At 45.5% G+C, this 19,501-nt stretch overlaps 1 long non-coding RNA gene and 2 gene segments (V, D, J or C); 1 reads left to right on the forward strand and 2 right to left on the reverse strand.

Annotated features, from left to right (window-relative positions):
• The window catches only part of LOC309847526, a 712,223-nt gene extending 702,893 nt beyond the window's left edge, over positions 1 to 9,330 (forward strand). Inside the window, exon 2 of the long non-coding RNA XR_014302481.1 lies at positions 9,156 to 9,330. This is a non-coding gene — a long non-coding RNA (uncharacterized lncRNA). The remainder of the gene's footprint in view (positions 1 to 9,155) is intronic.
• The window catches only part of LOC309847518 (immunoglobulin lambda-1 light chain-like), a 1,783,291-nt gene that overhangs the window by 704,655 nt on the left and 1,059,135 nt on the right, over positions 1 to 19,501 (reverse strand).
• Positions 1 to 19,501, reverse strand: part of LOC309847513 (immunoglobulin lambda-1 light chain-like) — a 1,777,964-nt gene that overhangs the window by 699,328 nt on the left and 1,059,135 nt on the right. The window contains exons 3-4 of the V gene segment in view: positions 16,539 to 16,720; positions 16,087 to 16,382 (exon numbers count right to left, since the gene is read on the reverse strand).

Here is a 19,501-nt window from a genome sequence, read left to right on the forward strand (position 1 = left end):
GGCAAAAATGAACTATTGGGATTTCATCAAGATCAAAAGCTTTTGCACAGCATAGGAAACAGTTAACAAAACCAAAAGACAACTGATAGAATGGGAGAAGGTATTTGCAAATGACATATCATATAAAGGGCTAGTATCCAAAATCTATAAAGAGCTTAGCAAACTCAGCACCCAAAGAACAAATAATCCAATCAAGACTTGGGCAGAGGACATGAACAGACATTTCTGCAAAGAAGACATCTAAATGGCCAACAGACACATGAAGAAATGGTCATAGGTATTCTTACCAAAAATCATTATTCAAGTTTATCACAATAATAAGTAAGCTGAAGATCCATAACCAAATAGTACTTGCCATGCTCTTGTGAGGGGAAAATTGTTTCTGTCCTTGCCTTCCTATTCTCCCCCAGGAATTGCTCTGATTCAGCCCATGGTGGAAATAGGGGGATCTGCTCTTCCTTCATAATATATTCTCGATCTGTTTTTTCCTTCTCATGAAATTGTTGTAAAAATCAATTCCCAAACCATAAGTTAAATAATGATGAAGAGAAATTCCGTGCATGATATATATATATTTTTTTCAATCTTGGAAAATATTACCTTGGACCTAAAGGTGTGGCCCAAATGCAGCTGAGCCCACCCCCTGGGGTCCACACAGGGATGGGTGTGAGTCCATGTGGATCAGACCTACCTGGTGCAAGTGATTGGGGAAGTAGGAGGCCAATAGTGCCAGGAGGAAGTCCCCTGTGGGCCCCAACGTGGTGTCTGCCCTTCCACCAGTTTCTACTAAACCTAAGGACTGTAGAGCCTGGGGAATCAGGGGTCTTGTCTCCTTTTCAGGATGCCTCAGACAGCATTTCTGGATATGGGGATTTCTCATCCAGTCACCAGGGGAATCAGGGCCTATTGGGCCCATCCAGGCTTCTAGTATCCAAGGACAAGAGGAATTCCCCCAGGACTGGGCTGAGAGAGCTGTCTCCCCTCTAGAGAGCATATGATTATATCTGTGTCAAATGTGATGTATAATGGCATCCTAAATCTTCCATAAAACATGACTACAGTCCCCATAATACAGTATAGCTCTCTACATCTTTCATTGTTCAATATGATGTACAGGTTTCAAGAACAAAGAACCTGCTAGAAATACCACTTGTATAGGGGCCTGTCCAGGACCAGGGAGGACACCTGACCGTAAGGTCTGACCTGCAGTTGGTGCTAGTAAGTGTGCAAGCCAGATTAGGTGGGCAGCTTTGTATCCTACTTCCACATTTTTCTGTGTCACTTTAAATTACTGCCAGCTGCTCTCCCTGTCATGGTAGGTGACACAGCAATGGTCAGCCTTCTCTTAGCCCTGGATCTGTCTGATTCTCAGTGTGGCCTTGTCCATGAGTTGGATTCTCCATATCAGTCAGGGATCCCTAAAGGTAATTTGGTATCTTTACAAATGAACAACCCTGAGTCCTGGCCTAGCTCCCGTTGGTTCCAAGTAGCATATTCACTTGTAAACTTATATCCAAAACTAGGGCCTTCCTAGAGTCACTGACATGGAGGGACTGTCCAGGGATGCACAGGGCCTATAAGAGGAGAGTAGCTGAGGAAGACCCAGACTCTGTATCTGACAGTCTCTCACTGGTGCTGGCTTAGACCTGGGCATAGAGTGGTGGCTCCATAATGCTGGAGGAACAGCTCACATGTGACTCTAACCTCTCATAGTCTAAACATGAGCATTACAATGAGATTCCCATGCCTTCCCTTGCTCTTGATCCTCAGACACATGCAGGCATCAGTCATCACATGATCAAGTCACTAATAACCTAACTCATCACATAATGCAAGCAATGATTATTAGTGATTTCCTGGGAAAATAGGCTAGATCAGGCATGATGTGCTCACTGAAAAGGGAGGTGAGGATAACGCATGTGAGGTCTGGATGATGGGTTAGGACAGGGTCTCCAGGCACACACAGATGTAGAGGGCCTGAAGGAAGTCTGGGAAGGGCTGACCCTGCTCCTGCCTAAACATGGCTGCACAGGGTCTTCTGTGTTGGGTCACAACCAAGTCAGGCCAGGGTCAAACCTCCCCACACCTCTCTGTGGTAATGGGAAGACTGGTCAGACCTGAACAGCTTCATGGAGGGTCCCCCTTGGCAGACAGAAAGGACAACAGACAGACTGGACAACAGTAGCTAGAGGCAGGATCTCCGGTGACAGCCCTGCATTGTCCCAGCCCTTAGAGCAGATATGGTGGGTATCTGAGCACATGGACCTCAAGAAGGGATACCGTGTACCATCCGGATGACTTCATCTGCTATCCTTCCAGTGTCCCCCATTGCCATGAGGTGAGAGGAGAAGGGAAACATGAAACTAAAGACGTGCTAAGGAAGTGGACACAGCCTAATGGACAGGATGGAGTTGTACCAGCCCAAGTGGCTGTGTTCTCAGTTCCTCATCACTGAGAGCCCTGGGAAAGAGCTCTCTCCTCACCATATACCAACTTATGCAGCTTCAGTCCAAGTGGCATTCCTCAGGTGGCCTCGCTCCACGTGGTGCCCATGATGTGATCTTCATTTGCATCATGTGGATTCACATCACACAATGTTGCTTGGAACCCACTTGCATGAGGGAAAATGTCCTCCATTTGTGATGTCCATGCATGGGGGGCATTTCTACCTCATTGTCCAGTGCAGAGTCCATCCTTTCTTCCTGGCTGGCCAGGCATGAGCGTTAAATTCTTCAACCTGGAGTCATAATGTGGGGGCTTCTTACCTCATCATTAAGCATTTTCCATGGTTACTGGCAGGGAGTGGCTCACATCACAGTGTTCATTACCTGTTCTGTCATCTCCCTTGAGAGGCCTCACTCCTCTGAGAATGCGGAGCTGACCTTAGATGAGAGGGAATGCTGTGATGCAATGTTCTTCTTGGCTGCTATGTTAGCATCACCCAAAGAAACAAGAACAAGTGTCACCTGCTCACAGGGTCTGGGTGGGCAGGGCCTCATTCCAAGTGTCATAGGAAAACATGGTTTCTGTCCTCATGGCACCTGATAGAAAGCTTGGTTCATGTGTCTTTGGCCATCATTGCCATGGCTAATGTGACACTGATGACATGGCTTTGGTGAATGGGTCCTCTGCCCGCATGGCACCAGATCTCATGGCTTCAGTCCAAATGACACCACTCAGTTGACATCTGTTACAGTGGCACCAGCCTTAGCCAATGTGGTCCAATTATGTGGACTTGGTCAAAGATGCACCCACTCCCACAAGTGGCACCGGCTCATATGGTCTTGGTCCAAATGGTACTCACTGATATAGCTTTGGTTTGCATGGTTTTGGTTTGCACTGCATGCCCTCGCTTGGTACATACACACATTTGGGAGACACATCCCAAGGCTCTGATTTCCCGAGTAACCAGTCTCAGGACTGCTGTGGAGCAACTGATGCTCAAAGACTGCAAGCTCCAGTTGGAGTCTGGGGTCTCTGAGGAGTGACTCCTGACCCCACCCCATGGCCAGATGGGGCTCTGCCAGGAGCTATTGGTAGCAGGAGACAAAGATTATATCCTGAGTGCCCCTGCTGCCATGACACAGGAGATGGTGACCTTCTGAGCCCAGATGTTTAGGGAGGTTGATTTAGGACAGACTGGTACCAGCCCTGTGAGGAGGAAGTGAAGGGGAGAACTGGGAGAGCAGGGCCCTGACCCCATGGACCCTGAGTGGAAGGGAGAGCAGGGCACACCTTTGCACACAATGTGCCTCCCTGTGGGCTTCTCACCTGTCTGGAAGCAGCAGCAGAGCAGGCAGAAACTACTCAGAGTGGGGTCCTTGGAAACGTAACACCACAGGCTCACTGGGGAGCTGTACCACCTGCAGATGCCTGGGCTTCACCCAGTCCTGCTGCAGCTGCAGCTGCATCTTGGGGAGCAGCCCCTCCTCACGGGACTGTGTGCTCACTGAGCTTCACAAGGTGGGGTTCTCAGCCACCGTGGAAAATCTCACTTCTCCTTGTCTTCCTTGTTCATATGAGGCCACCTGGTTCTTGGGGTTTAACTGTACCGCTCTGGTCACTGAGCTCAATTCAGAATCTTTAGCCTGTAATAATGCAGAAAAAATGATTTAAGAATAGACATTTTACGAGACACATGAGAAGTGCCTTGTGCATGGGATACTCCAGTGGGATATTGACCACACTGCTCTGGTCACTGAGAGGGCAACAGGCCCCCACCTACCACATCCTCCTGGCAGTGAATCACCCAGATGAGTAGGGGGCACTGGGAAGCCTGTTATCTATCAGGGGACAATTGGATATCTATAACACAACTGGAATTAGCAGGTGTATGCATGCACCCAGCAGATCCTCTATTATTCCCTGGGGCTGAGATTACATTGACAAACTCACCACAATCCAATGCAGCAGGTCTGACAAAGGATACATCTTCCAAAATGAAGTTTGGTGGTTGTTAACTGGTGAGGATCCAGACCAGCTCAGGTGTTTGCTGAGGGAAGAGGATATGGGGTGGACAGTGAAGCAGCCAATTATAGATACCACTCTGACCTCCAGGTAGTGGCAGTAATGAGCAGATTAGAACATGTGTTCTCTCCTTGTGTTGTAAGAATATGTTTGGATACATAGTTACCATATGTTTCTGCTTTGTTCTCCTGTCCCAACCAATTATTATCTATAATCAAATGTATTTACAATAGTTAAATTTATATCTCAAAATTGAAGTTATGGAATATCAAATCATCTGGGACAAAATAAAGATCACTAGTAGACAAAAATGTATTTTGTATCCCAATGTAGGGAAAGGGAACCCTGTCTATAATTTTTCATTTCATAGATTTATCTTATGAGGTGGAATCAGGGCTCCCAATATTCTTTTTTTAAATTTATTTATTTTTTTAAGCGTAACAGTATTCATTGTTTTTGCACCACATCCAGTGCTCCAAGCAATCTGTGCCCTCTCTAATACCCACCACCTGGTACCCCAACCTCCCACCCCCCGCACCTTCAAAACCCTCAGGTTGGTTTTCAGAGTCTATAGTCTCTCGTGGTTCACCTCTCCTTCCAACTTCCCTCAACTCCCTTCTCCTCTCCATCTCCCCTTGTCCTCCATGCTATTTGTGAGGCTCTACAAAAAAGTGAAACCATATGATACTTGACTCTCTCTGCTTGACTTATTTCACTCAGCATCAACTCGTCCAGTCCCGTCCATGTTGCTACAAAAGTCGGGTATTCATCTTTTCTGATGGAGCCATAATACTCCATAGTGTATATGGACCACATCTTCCTTATCCATTCATCCGTTGAAGGGCATCTTGGTTCTTTCCACAGTTTGGCGACCATGACCATTGCTGCTATAAATATTGGGGTACAGATGGCCCTTCTTTTCACGACATCTGTATCTTTGGGGTAAATACCCAGGATTGCAATGGCAGGGTCATAGGGAAGTTCTATTTTTAATTTCTTGAGGAATCTCCACACTGTTCTCCAAAGTGGCTGCACCAACTTGCTTTCCCACCAACAGTGGAAGAGGGTTGCCCTTTCTCCACATCCTCTCCAAAACATGTTGTTTCCTGTCTTGCTAATTTTGGCCATTCTAACTGCTGTAAGGTGATATCTCATGTGGCTTTAATTTGAATCTCCCTGAGGGCTAGTGATGATGAACATTTTTTCATGTGTCTGATAGCCATTTGTATGTCTTCATTGGAGAAGTGTCTGTCCATATCTTCTGCCCATTTTTTGATATGATTGTCTGTTTTGTGTGTGTTGAGTTTGAGGAGTTCTTTAGAGATCCTGGATATTAACCTTTTGTCTTTACTGTCATTTGCAAATATCTACTCCCATTCCGTGGGTTGCCTCTTTGTTTTCTTGACTGTTTCCTTTGCTGTGAAGAAGCTTTTGATTTTGATGAAGTCCCCAAAGTTCATCTTCGCTTTTGTTTCCTTTGCCTTTGGAGACATATCTTGAAAGAAGTTGCTGTGGCTGATATCAAAAAGATTACTGCCTATATACTCCTCTAGGGTTCTGATGGACTCTTGTCTCACATTGAGGTCTTTTATCCATTTTGAGGCTATCATTGTGTACAGTGTAAGAGAATGGTCGAGTTTCATTCTTCTACATATAGTTGCCCAGTTTTCCCAGCACCATTTATTGAAGAGACTGTCTTTTTTCCACTGTATATTTCTTCTTGTTTTTTCAAAGATTCTTTGACCATAGAGTTGAGGGTCCATGTCTGGGCTCTCTATTATGTTCCACTGGTCTATGTGTCTGTTTTTATGCCAGCACCATGCTGTCTTGGTGATCATAGCTTTGTAGTAAGCTTGAAATCAGGTAACGTGATGCCCCCAGTTTTATTTTTTTATTATTATTTATTTAATTTTTTATTTTTTATAAACATATATTTTTATCCCCAGGGGTACAGGTCTGTGAATCACCAGGTTTACACACTTCACAGCACTCACCAAAGCACATACCCTCCCCAATGTCCATAATCCCACCCCCTTCTACCAAGCCCCCTCCCCCCAGCAACCCTCAGTTTGTTTTGTGAGATTAAGAGTCACTTATGGTTTGTCTCCCTCCCAATCCCATTTTGTTTCATTGATTCTTCTCCTACCCACTTAAGCCCCCATGTTGCATCACCACTTCCTCATATCAGAAAGATCATATAATAGTTGTCTTTCTCTGCTTGACTTTTTTCACTAAGCATGATACGCTCTAGTTCCATCCATGTTGTCGCAAATGGCAAGATTTCATTTCTTTTGATGGCTGCATAGTATTCCATTTTCCACATTTCCTTAGAGATTCAGGGTCTCTTCTGATTCCATGCAAATTTTTGGATTATTTACTCCAGCTATTTGAAAAATACCGGTGGAATTTTGATCATAATGGCGTTAAAAGTATAGATTGCTCTAGGCAGTATAGACATTTTAACAATGTTTATTCTTCCAATCCAAGAGCATGGAATGGTCTTCCATCTTTTTGTGTCTTCTTTAATTTCTTTCATGAGTGCTCTGTAGTTCCTCAAGTACAGATCCTTTACCTCTTTGGTTAGGTTTATTCCCAGGTATCTTATGATTCTTCGTACTATAGTAAATGGAATTGATTCTCTAATTTCCCTTTCTGTATTTTCATTGTTAGTGTATAAGAAAGCCACTGATTTCTGCACATTGACTTTGTATCCTGCCAAGTTTCTCAATTGCTGTATGAGTTCTAGTATTTTGGGGGTGGAGTCTTTTGGGTTTTCCATATAAAGAATCGTGTCATCTGCAAAGAGAGAGAGTTTGACTTCTTCATTGCCAATTTGGATACCTTTTATTTCTCTTTGTTGTCTGATTGCTGTTGCTAGGGCTTCTAATACTATGTTGAATAAGAGGGGTGAGAGTGGACGTCCTTGTGTTCCTGATCTCAACGGGAAGGCTGCAAGCTTTTTCCCATTGAGGATGATATTTGCTGTGGGTCTTTCATAGATAGATTTGATGAAGTTCAGGAATGTTCCCTCTATCCCTATACTTTGAAGCGTTTTAATCAGGAATGGATGCTGGATTTTGTCAAATGCTTTTTCTGCATCAATTGAGAGAACCATGTGGTTCTTCTCTCTTCTTTTATTGATTTGTTCTATCACATTGATTGATTTGTGAATGTTCAACCATCCTTGTAGCCCAGGAATGAATCCCACCTGGTCATGGTGGATAATCTTTTTAATGTGCTGTTGGATCCTATTTACTAGGATCTTGTTGAGAATCTTAGCATCCATATTCATCAGTGATATTGGTCTGAAATTCTCTTTTTTGTTAGGGTCTTTGCCTGGTTTGGATATCAGGGTAATGCTGGTTTCATAGAAAGAGTCTGGAAATTTTCCTTCTCCCAATATTCTCTTTATTTGGAGCCTGATTTGTGCAGACCTTGGTGAATGTCATGTGGAGGACGGGTGGTCTGTGGTGGCTTATTACTTGACTGCACAGACAGGCTTCAGCTGTATTTCACAAAATCATCATACATATTACTGGGTAGGGTAAGTGTAAAGAGAAATACTTGGGCACAATTTGGGAGGTAGAAGTGAGGAAGCACACATTGTGTGTCTCACTCCCATGGTTGTGTACCTTTTGGCCACTTTGTAAAAGGAGGTCACTGACTCATCATCCCACATTCACTATCAGGATGGATAGACTCTCCAACTACCTATTAGAACCCATAGCACCTTCTCTGTGTGCATCTTTTCTCACTGTACAAATATAGAAGATACCGTATGGTCTGTCTGAGGATCTCACATGCTTAGTTGGATTTGGAGGAGAAAGCAGAGCTTTGTGACATATAGTAGACTCCTCAGGTCTTTGAGGACTGTGTCTGGCCATCCTGGATTGGGTTCCTTGAATAGAATCTGAGATGCAGAAGTGCATTTGCAGGAAATCTGGAGGAAGTGAGGCTGGCCAGACTGGGCAGAAGGAGAATGACTCACAGTGAGACATCAGATGAGGTATCCTTCCAGTGGTGAGCTCTAAAGCAGGGACCATTCAGGACATCTGAACCTGAGGGAGGATCTTGAGACCTTGGATTCAGGCCATCATTCAATACAGTCTCTCTGAGGAAGGGAAGGACCCTGGGGAGGCAATTTGCTGAACCAAGTTCACTTCCCCAATAAGGAGACCCTTGAGCTGTCAGGGACTATAGGCAGAGATGGGGCATATGTGAGCCCAGGAGATGAGTGACTACATTGAATAATGCACTAGTCTTTTCCACTCGGAATCCCCAGCCACCACCATGTCAGGGCTTCTGGAGCTCAACTGAGTTGGAAGATTTGGGGCTCCAGTCCTGGGCAGTTGGTTGAAGGAGTGGTCTCTGGCCACCATAAGTAAATGAGAAGTAATTACCACTGACAGATGGTTCTTTCCATTTGACTTTATACCAATCCCTCTGTTCCCCAACATACTCAGGCCCAGACAATCTCAGGAGCCCCAAATCAACCCTGTACACCCTGTGCAGGTACTGCCAAAGTGTGGGTGTCTAGGGAGATCTGGGAACTTTGGATTTGGGAACTCGAGTTAGACCTGCTCCCTTCTCTGTGCACAGACCTCCTGGAGCTGGAGGAGAGTGTAACCCAGACAGGGAAGGGGTTTGTGTCTCACTTCCCCATCTGTCTGTGTCACTGTGAGCATTAGAACTGCTATCCCACACCTGACAGTAATAGTCAGCCTCGTCCTCAGCCCGGGCCCCACTGATAGTCAGGGTGGCCATGTTCCCAGAGTTGGTGCCTGAAAATCGCTCAGGAATCCCTGAGGGCCGTTTGTTGCTATCATAGATGATCACCACAGGAGCCTGGCCCGGCTTCTGCTGGTACCAGTGAACATATTTATTTCCAATGTTGTTTCCCCCACAGGTGACCTGGGCTGTCTTTCCCAGAGCCACTGACACAGATGGAGGCTGAGTCAGCACATAGGAGGCCACAGAACCTGCAAGAAAGAAAAGGAGCATTAGGTTTTCAGCTCTGGGTCTCACCCCAGAACACCATCACCTGCCTGGCCTAAGCTCCAGGGATTCTCACTGCCCTGTTTCCACCCTTCCAGCATCTCAGCTCCTGAAGCCCATGAATCTGACTGGTGGATGGATTCTTTGCCCAAATGAGATTATCCTCAATTCTCTCTGGACAAGTCAGAACCAGTGAGCACTTGGGGGATGACACCCCTGCTATCTCTCATCCTGCAGCAGGGTCATTAGCATCCTTCCCCTGACAAGCAGCTCCATGCTGAGCTCAGAGTCAGGGCCTGGATTGCCCCAGATCCCTGGAGCTGCAGAGGGTCTGAGCCTATGTGTAGCACCTGTGCAGTGAGCAAGGAGGCCAAGAAGGAGAGGAGTCCAGGCCATAGTGGAGATGCCCTGATTCTACTCTCCAAGTTCTATAGCCTGGCTGGATTCATCCCAGGCCTCTCTTATCCTCTAGCTGTTCATGCAAATCAGCTGGGGCTCAGGGGCTGCTGCTGAGGAGCTTTGTGGTTTCAGAGAGATTCATCCCCAAGGGACACACAGAGAGGAGGACAAGCCCTTCAGTCCCATCTTCAGCCCTGGGGATCCTGCTTCATACCCTGGTCCATAGTCTGGGGTGCCCAAATCCATCCTTCTCCATGTCCTGACCTCACTCCTGGGCTGGTCTATCCTGGTTGAGTGCTGAAGTAGATTTTCCATTCTCTGTTTCCATTCTATTCTCTGATAGTTTGTTTCCTCTGCAGGCACTAGGAGGCTTAAGTCAGTGAAGTGCCTAAGCCGTGTGTCTGTTGGGGAGCATCAGAACCCAAACAAAAGTCCTCCCTTGCCAAGCACATATGGAGTTTTAAGGAGTCATTGAAGGGCTACTGGAGGTGTGTGTCCTGAATGTGGGCCATAGATGCTGTGCCTCAGTATCTCTAGGGTGCACAGAGTGCTGGGGCCGACTCAGCCTTAGCAGAGATTGTCAGTGACTGAGTATAGCAGGAATGTGCTTGGTGGGGATGTATGAAGTCTTGGACCAGTGTTAGAGACAGAGACAAATTCATCAGGATACAGCTCTGAGAGCCCCCGAGTCAGAATTTTACATCAGAATCAAAGCTGATAGTGTAGAAAGCATGCACGTATTCTTTTCTCTCTCAGGTCCTGGTGAGCCACCCTCCCTGTTAGAACTCTTAATGCCCAGACCCTCCCCATGGCCAGGTGGCTTGACCAGTTGATCTCTGCTGCCCCCTGGTGGCTCTTCTCCTGGATGTGCAGAGATCTTTTAGTCCAGGAGGAGATTCAGAACCCACTGTTCACATCCTGATTCCCTTACCTGTGGCCTGCTGGCCCCAGAGAGGCATACTCTTCTCTGTGTGGCCCTTGCCACTTTCATGGCCATATTGCAGGAGATATGAGTATCCATGAAAATAAGAATAGGACCATGTGAGGAGGAGAAAGCAGGACCCATTTGAGGTATCACTGCTCCTACCACTAGGGTGGTGGGTCATCATGGATGTGGTTCTGAGCTGGGAACACTGCTCCTACCACTAGGGTGGTGGGTCATCATGGATGTGGTTCTGAGCTGGGAACTGGGGGACACAGGACACAGGCACTAGTTATTAGCGACCCTGCTGGCTGGTGCACCAAAATAGGGCAGTGGTGACTACAGCTCCAAGGACAGAGACAGGAGAAAAACCACCTGGCAAATAATTTATTTGACCAACTTTGTTTTGGCAGACTTTCCATCCTTGGAAATCTTTGTGAAGAAGACAGTTTATCTCCCAGAGTTTCCATGTTGTGGGTGGGGTGACATAATGGACACACTTCTTTTGGTGAGACAGTAGACAGTCTCTACCAACTTTTACCTAGGTCTTGTCTTCTATATTCATTTGAAAGCCAAAACCATTGTTATTTCCATGTCCTTCTTGGCCAGGACTGACCTTGTGATTAAGCACTGGTCAATAGCTATGTCATTCATCTTTCAGTCTTTCTGGGGACATTTGACCTCATGAAGTAAGGAAACACACCAGATATATGGAGTGTGTTTCCTCCTGAACATGGGTGTGGCAGCTGGAGCTGCAGCAGTCATGTGAGCTCTGTTGTCAGCGAGAATGAAAATCAAAGCTGCATAGCTGAGATGTTGAGGCAAAGAGTGAGTAGATTTGGAACTTGGAATTGGAGAACATCCTGGAAACTAGGCTTCTGCTTCCAGACTTTGTTAGGAGGGAATTTGTCTGTTCCTGTCTTTGATTATCATCTGTATGTTTTGTATTAACATTTTGTGACCAGTAGGGAAATTATGAAAAATCAATGAACTAACCAAATAACATTAGGGAATAACCATTCAGTAGTAGGTAATATGCAGACAATTAAGTTGGATATCAGGAAAAATGACACTGTGCGCGGAGAGTTTGGAAGAAATTGCTCTGGGGAGGTGACACTAGAGCTGCTGTCAGGGTGAGAAGAAGGAACGGGCACAGGACATGTGTCTGGGGACAGCAGAGACAGTCTCTATGGGAAAGACTCCTGTTTGTCTGAGGCTGAAGGAACAGTGAGAACCTAAATTGTCCGTGATTTAAATCTTGTCAGTTTCAAGGTAATATTTTTTTAGAAATGAAAAATTGGGGGGCTGGACTGATGTGTTGTCAGAATTTATTTTGCTGTTTGTTTTTGGTTTTGGTGAATCATAGGAGTGGTTCCTGTGTGAATAGGAGCAAAATGAAGTGGAGGCAGCAGTCTTTTTGTAGCTGATGGTCATTGTGGTCATCTGCTGGGTGGTCAGTCTTTCTCTAATGAAAGGATGTTGGATTTATCAAATGCTCTTTCTGCATCTATTGAGATAATCAGGTGAGTTTTTTATTTTATTCCCTTGATATAATGTATTCTACTAATTGTTTTTGTATGTTCAAACCCCTTGTATTGTTGCAATAAATCCCTTTTGTTCCTGCTGTCTAACTCTTTCTATATTTTGCTGGATTAAGTTCGATAGTGTTTTGTTGAGGATCTCTGTGCCTGTATTTGTAAAAGACAGTGGTCTATAGTTTTCTAGTGACGTGTGGTTTTGGTATCAGTGTAACAATGGCTACATGAAATGAATTGGGAAGTGTACCACATTCATTTATTTTTTGGAACAGCTGGTGAAACATTCCTATTATAGTTGAATTTTGAACAAAATAGGTGTTAGAGGTGCTGACACAGGTGCTGTCTAAAATCTGCATATAACATTTGACTCTCCCAAACCTTAACTACTAATAGTCTAGTCTTGACCATAAATCTTAATGATAACATAAACAGTGGATTAACACATGTTTATATGTTACATGTGTTATATATTGTATTCTTGTACAAAGCAAGTCCAAATAGGAAATATTGTGAAGAAAAAAATTAGGAAAAGTAGGATCACTGGTGCTGGTGTGTGGGGCCCTTGCAGGCCCTGCCCAGCACCAAGTGAGCCTCCAGTGAGGACAGGCACTGTGCTGACCCAGTGCACAACTCCTCAGCCAAGAACATCGATTGGCATATGGTTAATGCATAAGTACCTGTGCATGGCCACCAACCTGCCCTAACAATGTGGTAAACAGACGTGACCTGCACTCAGTTCCTCAACCTGCAAGACCCCTCTGTTGAGTGGGCTTCATGGAGCCTGGCCTTCTATTGTGAACAGCTGGAGAGGCAGCAGACAGGGAGTCATGTGCAGATTGAAGAGATCGTCACTGTCTCTCAGGTCAAATCCATCAGTACAGCAAGATCTGAGTGAAAAGGGAGGACACCCACCCCCTGTGGAAGCGGATGGAAGCCTGGTCCAAGGAGTGGAGCATGCTGGGAAATGCCATCAAATGGACCTTCACCAAGTTCCATATTGACCAGAAGGCTGTGTGGTGATGTGGTAAATGCCATGGAAGGGTCCTTATCTCTCCCTGTCTACACCTTAAGCCTTTCCTTTCTCAGTAGGGATGTCATACCCATCACTGTTAGCTACATGATCAATTCCAACATATGCAGTGATTATACTTGCTGTAAACAGTGATTTCTTTTTCTTTTTTTTAAGATTTTATTTATTTGACACAGAGAGAGAGACATCAAGAAATGGAATACAAGCAGGTGGAGTGGGAGAGGAAGAAGCAGGCTTCTGGCTGAGCAGGGAGAAGATGCACGTTTTATCCCAGGACAGATGCTTAACAACTAAGCCACCTAGGTGCCCCAACAATGATTTATTTTTCAAAGAGAGTTAAATCACAAAAAAAAATCTTCATATTTATCCCTGTGGCTTTCATTTCTGACTCTTAAACAATCATTTTGTAGATTCGTATTCTTTCTGGAATCACTTCCTCCTGACTGAAGGAAGTCCAGTATTTCCTGTGTTATGGGTTTGCTTATGATCATTTCTGTCCAGTTGGTAGAGCTGAAAAAATTTTATTTTGCCTTCATTACTGAAGGACATTTTCCCCTGGATAAAAAATTTAAGGGTTTCCTTTTGTGTATTTCTTTAGTATTTTAAAGATGTTAATCCATTGCCTTCTCTATGCATTTCTACTCATGAACGATCAGTCTGAATCCTTAACACTGTTCCACTGAACCAAGTATCTTTCCTCTCAGGGTGTTTTTCACACTGTCTCTTTTTCTCTGCCTTAAACAACATGATCTTGATGGGGGTTGGGGTGTTCTTTTGTCCCACACACCATATCTTATGCTTAGGATTTCTCAAGAATTTGTAAACTGTAGGTACTGAATTTTCATAAAATTTAGGACATTTGCAGCTAATAATTCATCAAATATTCCTTTCCACCAACCCACCCTCACTCCCTGGGTTCGCAATCACATGTGCATGATCTTGTCCACGTTTTCCTATGCTGAACGCTGCTCTGCTCGCCTATAAAGTCTCTCTGTACCTTTCACTCTGTCATGTCTGTGCTGTGGCTTCAGATTCCCTCACTATCTTCATCTTGTTGTGTCTGCTGGTGATCTCAACTCTTGTGTTTGTGATTTGACACACTGTTGTTTTCATCTCTAGCAGTTTGAATGGGGTGCTTTCATTTTCTTCTCTGTCTCCTCTTAGCATTTCAATCCTTCGGAATAAATTTGGATGAAAGTCTGCAACCTCGTCCTGACTTCCATGCCTTCTGTTCTGTCCTGCAGCTTCCAGACCTGCCACTCAGGACTGCCTGAGCTGAATCTCAACCTGTGTGACTCCTCCCATCATCTCTGCCTCTCTGTGCATCACAGAGAAACACACACATACATGCACATGACGTCTGTGTCCTATTACATCTGTATGCTCTGGAAATTCCCAAGTCACGCATCTTAGTAGCTATAGCTCTTTGTTGTTAAAATGATGTTATTTTAATGGTTTCTTCTGGATTTGCAGTCCTCACCTCCTACCTTATCAGAGTTCCTCCCAGTCACATGACATCACTCACACGGAGGATGAGGACATCATAACATGGTCTCAACTCTCTCATCATTTCTGCTCTCAATGTCATACATTTTATTCATTCCTCCATTACAAACACATTGCTATTGTTTTTCTTTAAGCACATGATTGTATTTATAGATAGAAACCACTGAAATTTGTTTTATGTTTATCCATGTAGTTATGATTTCCCCAAGCTTATATTTGTGTAGACTCACATTTCCCTCTGACACCCTTTCCTTCTGTCCAAACGGCGTCCTTCACTGTCCCCTGTGCTGAGGGTCTGTGGGTGATCAGTTCTGGGAGGTTTCCAGTCTGAGAAAGGTTTATTTTGTCCTCACTTTTCAAGGACATTTTAGTCAGTAAAGACCAAAGATGACAGATATTTCGTACTAGAATGTGTAGACATATCTCCCCTGTTTTCAGTTTTCCAGTTTACATAGTTCATGATGAGGAGTGAGCTCCCATCACAATGCTGCTTCTCTGTATGGGACACAGCTCTCCTCTCTGGTTGTGAGAGTGTCTGCATTGCTGGTTTGTAGCAATGTCATTACGATGTCTGCCGTGCTGTCTCTCATGTTCCCTGTGCCCAAGCTTTGTTGAGCTTCTTGGATACATTGGTTCATGGGTTTCACAATTTGAGAACTTGGTGGCTCTTTTTCCTTCAGATATGTTTTCAGTCGCCACCCTCCCCCCCACCATCTCTGCCTCAGCTACTCCAATTACACATCTTTAGGTGGAAAGAAGCTGTCCTCTCTGCACTGAGACTTTCTCCAGCTCTTTCACTCTGTGTTTCCTTTTGAATGGTTTCTATTGCTGTGACATCAGGGTGACTAGTTTCTTCTTTTGTAACATGTAATCTGCTGTCAGTCTCATCTCTGTATTTCTACATCTTAGAGGATATGATCATCAGCTGGGGAAGATTTAAAAGATTTGGCCTTTGGAAAATGTCTTCTATATCTGCTTCCACCATATTCAGTCATCCACGCATTCACATCCACAGATTAAATATAGTTATAATAAATGTGTCCTTATCCTCTGCCAATCCTCCTCTTGGAGAACCTGTCTGAAGGTGTGTGAGGAGGGTCAGGCTTCAGATCTCAGATGTAGGATCCCAGGCCACTATGAACAGTCCTCCTGGGGCTGAAGGAGCTGAAAAGGCGGAAGGTGGAAGGGGTTTTTGTCTCACTTCCCCATCTGCCTGTGTCACTGTGAGCATCAGCATTGCTGTCATAGGACTGACAGTAATAATCAGCCTCGTCCTCAGCCCGGGTCCCACTAATGGTCAGGGTGTGTGTGGTCCCTGAACTGGAGCCAGAGAATCGGTCAGGGATCCCAGAAGGACGCTCAGTGTCCTTATAAATGACCTGCTTGGGTGCTTGGCCTGGCTTCTGCTGGTACCACTGTGCATATTTTTTGTTCAGTACTTCTCCAGAGCAGGTGATTGTAGCCGTTTGTCCCAGGGACACAGACACCGAGGGAGACTGAGTCAGCACACTGGAGGCCACAGACCCTGAAAAAACAGAAGAGAGCGGTTGGTGTGAGGGTCAGGGCCTCCTTCCCTGCATCCCCATAATGAGGCTATGCTGGGTCTGAGCTCAAGTTTTGAGGCAGGCTCAGCTCGGGTCCTGCAGGGGCTGAGCATTTGCAGAGGGTCCAGGGGCAGCACCTGTGCAGAGAGTGAGGACGGAGAGCAGGAAAGGAGTCCAGTCCATGCTGGAGATGCCCAGAGTGCTGCCTACTGAGATCCCACAGCACTGCTGGTTCCACCCCAGTCTCCTTTATTCCTTTCTAGGTCTTTGGGTCAATGAGTGTTAGTAGTTATGCAAATTACCCCCACTTCAGAGGCTCCTAAGTGATTCACCAGTTGTGAGATCAGAATATGTGATTGAGGAGAAAGAGAGGAAATCCTAGTTTACTCTAAGCAGCAACCAGGTTAAAAAACCATCCTTGACAAAAACATCTGGGATCAGTTACCTTCCTGATATCTGAACACATGATAACCAAATGAAACCACTCTGTATGGGGTTTGCCCTTGGCTCTCTCTGTGGTCTCTCAGGAGCCTGGCCATGGAGCTGGGATGGGTCCTCTGAGAGATGCAGACACCAGCAATTTGATTGTCACCACATTGATTCCTTTATGATTCTTCATCAGTGTTTCATGTAATCATGTGAGTTGCATGAGAAATCACCACTGACTATAAAAGACACTTTTGAGCTCCATGTGTTGTTAGAGTCCCCAGAATTACGTTTTCTCTCATGAGTGACTTTTAGAGCAAGGCCAGCATCCGTAAGGGAACTGGGTCCTGTCAGTGCACAAGGACAGCCCAAGGACCAGAGCTGTGGCCTCAGGTAGTGAGAATCCCTTCACTCTGGAGACAGTCTCACAGGGAGGCTGTGGACATTCATTCAAGGGACCAGGGTCTCCTAGTACCAGCCTTTCATCCCTTGAGACCTTCCTGAACAAAGGTCTGACCTTCCTGAAGCCCCAGGTCTGACTTTGCCTGGACGTGGAGAAGGAGAGTCAGAAGGTGAGTGGTCAGGATGTTCTCAACATGTCCAGCTCAGATAAGTCAGCTCCTGGAACACTGGTGCACAGAGCAGGGAGCTGCATTTCTCATGTGAGGCATTCACTGTCAGGACTCCCATCAGTGTCCTGGGTGTTACTGTGTGTCTGACCTTCATTGCAAGGTCTCTTCAGCAGCTGGAGATAGGAGTGATTATTCCAACTTCTTTATGGGTATTGAACCCTTGACCCCTGCTGAGCCCCAGGCCTGGTTTTCCTGTGATGCTCCCTCTGGGCAGCCCTAGCCTCTGTCCTGCTGCTCCTGTTGTAGCTCTGCTGCCCCCTGCTGGTGAAGGAAGACTCAGACCAGGAACTAATTTCCTGCAGTCACCACCCCACAACACCTGTCACTTGAGAAAGGGTGTGGACCAGGGTTTCCAGCCTCCCACAGGCAGGTGCGCCCTGTCCTGCCAAGCCCAGCACAGAAGCTCACATACAAGGTGCAGGAGGCAGGGCAGGTGTGATTCCTGTACCTGTCCCAGGGTTGAAATGCCATGGCTTAGCTTGTTGTCTTATTATAAAAAGAGGGGTGCAGGGTAGAGTGTAGTGCATTGGAAAATGGCCAAATCCAGATAAATCTGGATTTGTTGTTTCCCCCACAGGTGATGTCCCATTGCTATCAGTTTCCTGTGTCTTAAGTGTCAAGATTGATGCTTCCACATCTCAATTAGTGCAGATTGTCATAAGTGGGAACAGATGATGTTTTGGTGTAAAGTTTACTTGTGCACATAAATCTGCATTATTATTACTGTTATTGTTGTCATTATTATTATTATAAACTCCTCAGGGCATAGCTTGACCTTGGCAGGAAATAGGGAGGGAGGGTGAGGCCAGCCTCGGCAGCAGGATTTCTGTTCCTGACTATGCCATCCCCATCCTTGCTGTTCTCTAAAGGATCCCCTGAAGGCTGCCCATGGGTTGTCAGTGGGTCTGTGTCTGAGTCGTTAGAGTTGGAGAATCTGTGGACAGAGGAGGCTGTTTGACTGTGCAGGGGCCTGTCCTGGGTCCTTCTGATTGCTCTGTGTTATTGCTTGGTCCTCTCTCTGTGCTCCCCTAGCCGATGGGGTTGCCAGTGGTGTCCCAGCAATTCTACAGGGGGCACAGAGTTATATGAGGTCCACAGTGTCCGCAGGTTCAGGGGACTGTGGGGCTCATTCTCAGGGATTCCTCCCCTACAGCATCCCCTAGGCTGAATTCAGGGTTGGGGTAATGCTCAGAGTATTGTGAGGGCTGAGCCTGTGGGCAGTCCTGGGGGCAGCATCCAGGCAGAAGGTAGGGTGGGGAGAAGGAGAGAGGCTAGGCTATGGTAGAGACCCCAGAATTCCACCTCTGAACCCCAGTTGGAGCCTGGCCACCTCAAGCCTACCTTATGTCCTCACTTGTCCCCTTAAAGATATTCCTTCTCCCACTGGTGGAGAGAATATCTGAGCTTCTGGGTGAGTTTCATCAATCTGGTTCATGTGGAGCTGTGCTCCCCTCTGGGCTGCAGAGAAAGCTCTTATCACTGTGTGTATGAACATCTTAAAGTCCAGGGAAGGAAGAGACATGTGGGACATTTCTAGTCTTGTTCTCATGAAATGTGCACTGAGATTATTTCTTCCCTTCTCTCTGTGTGTAAAATACATAACACAAAATAACCATTTTAGTTATTTTAAAGATTCAGTTCATCTTCCCAGATTTTCTCCCTGTTCCATGTGAATGTTACATGACTCACACTGTGGAGCAGAGTTGGGTGAGAATTGTCCTAAAATGTTGCTAGATCTCAGTGCCATTTCCTTTACTGAAGTTTCTGATCGACAGCATCCACTTGGGTGTTGCTGTGACATTCAATCTAACAATCCCTGTTTTTAATCATGGTGTTTAGAACATTTCGTGAATGTGACTGGTAATATTGTTTCAATATAGTGTGTAGCCTTTATATTGTTGTTGTCCCATGTGTTCTTTGTTCCCTCTTCCCATGTATCTTTTTTGGATTAATGCAGCATTTGATATGATTTCATTTTACCTGCTTCTTCTGCTTTCAAGTTATAACTTCTTTCTGTCTTATGATCAGTAACTTGCAATAGT

The sequence above is a fragment of the Mustela nivalis genome, assembly GCF_964662115.1.
Source record: "Mustela nivalis genome assembly, chromosome: 14".
NCBI classification, from domain to species: Eukaryota; Metazoa; Chordata; class Mammalia; order Carnivora; family Mustelidae; genus Mustela; species Mustela nivalis.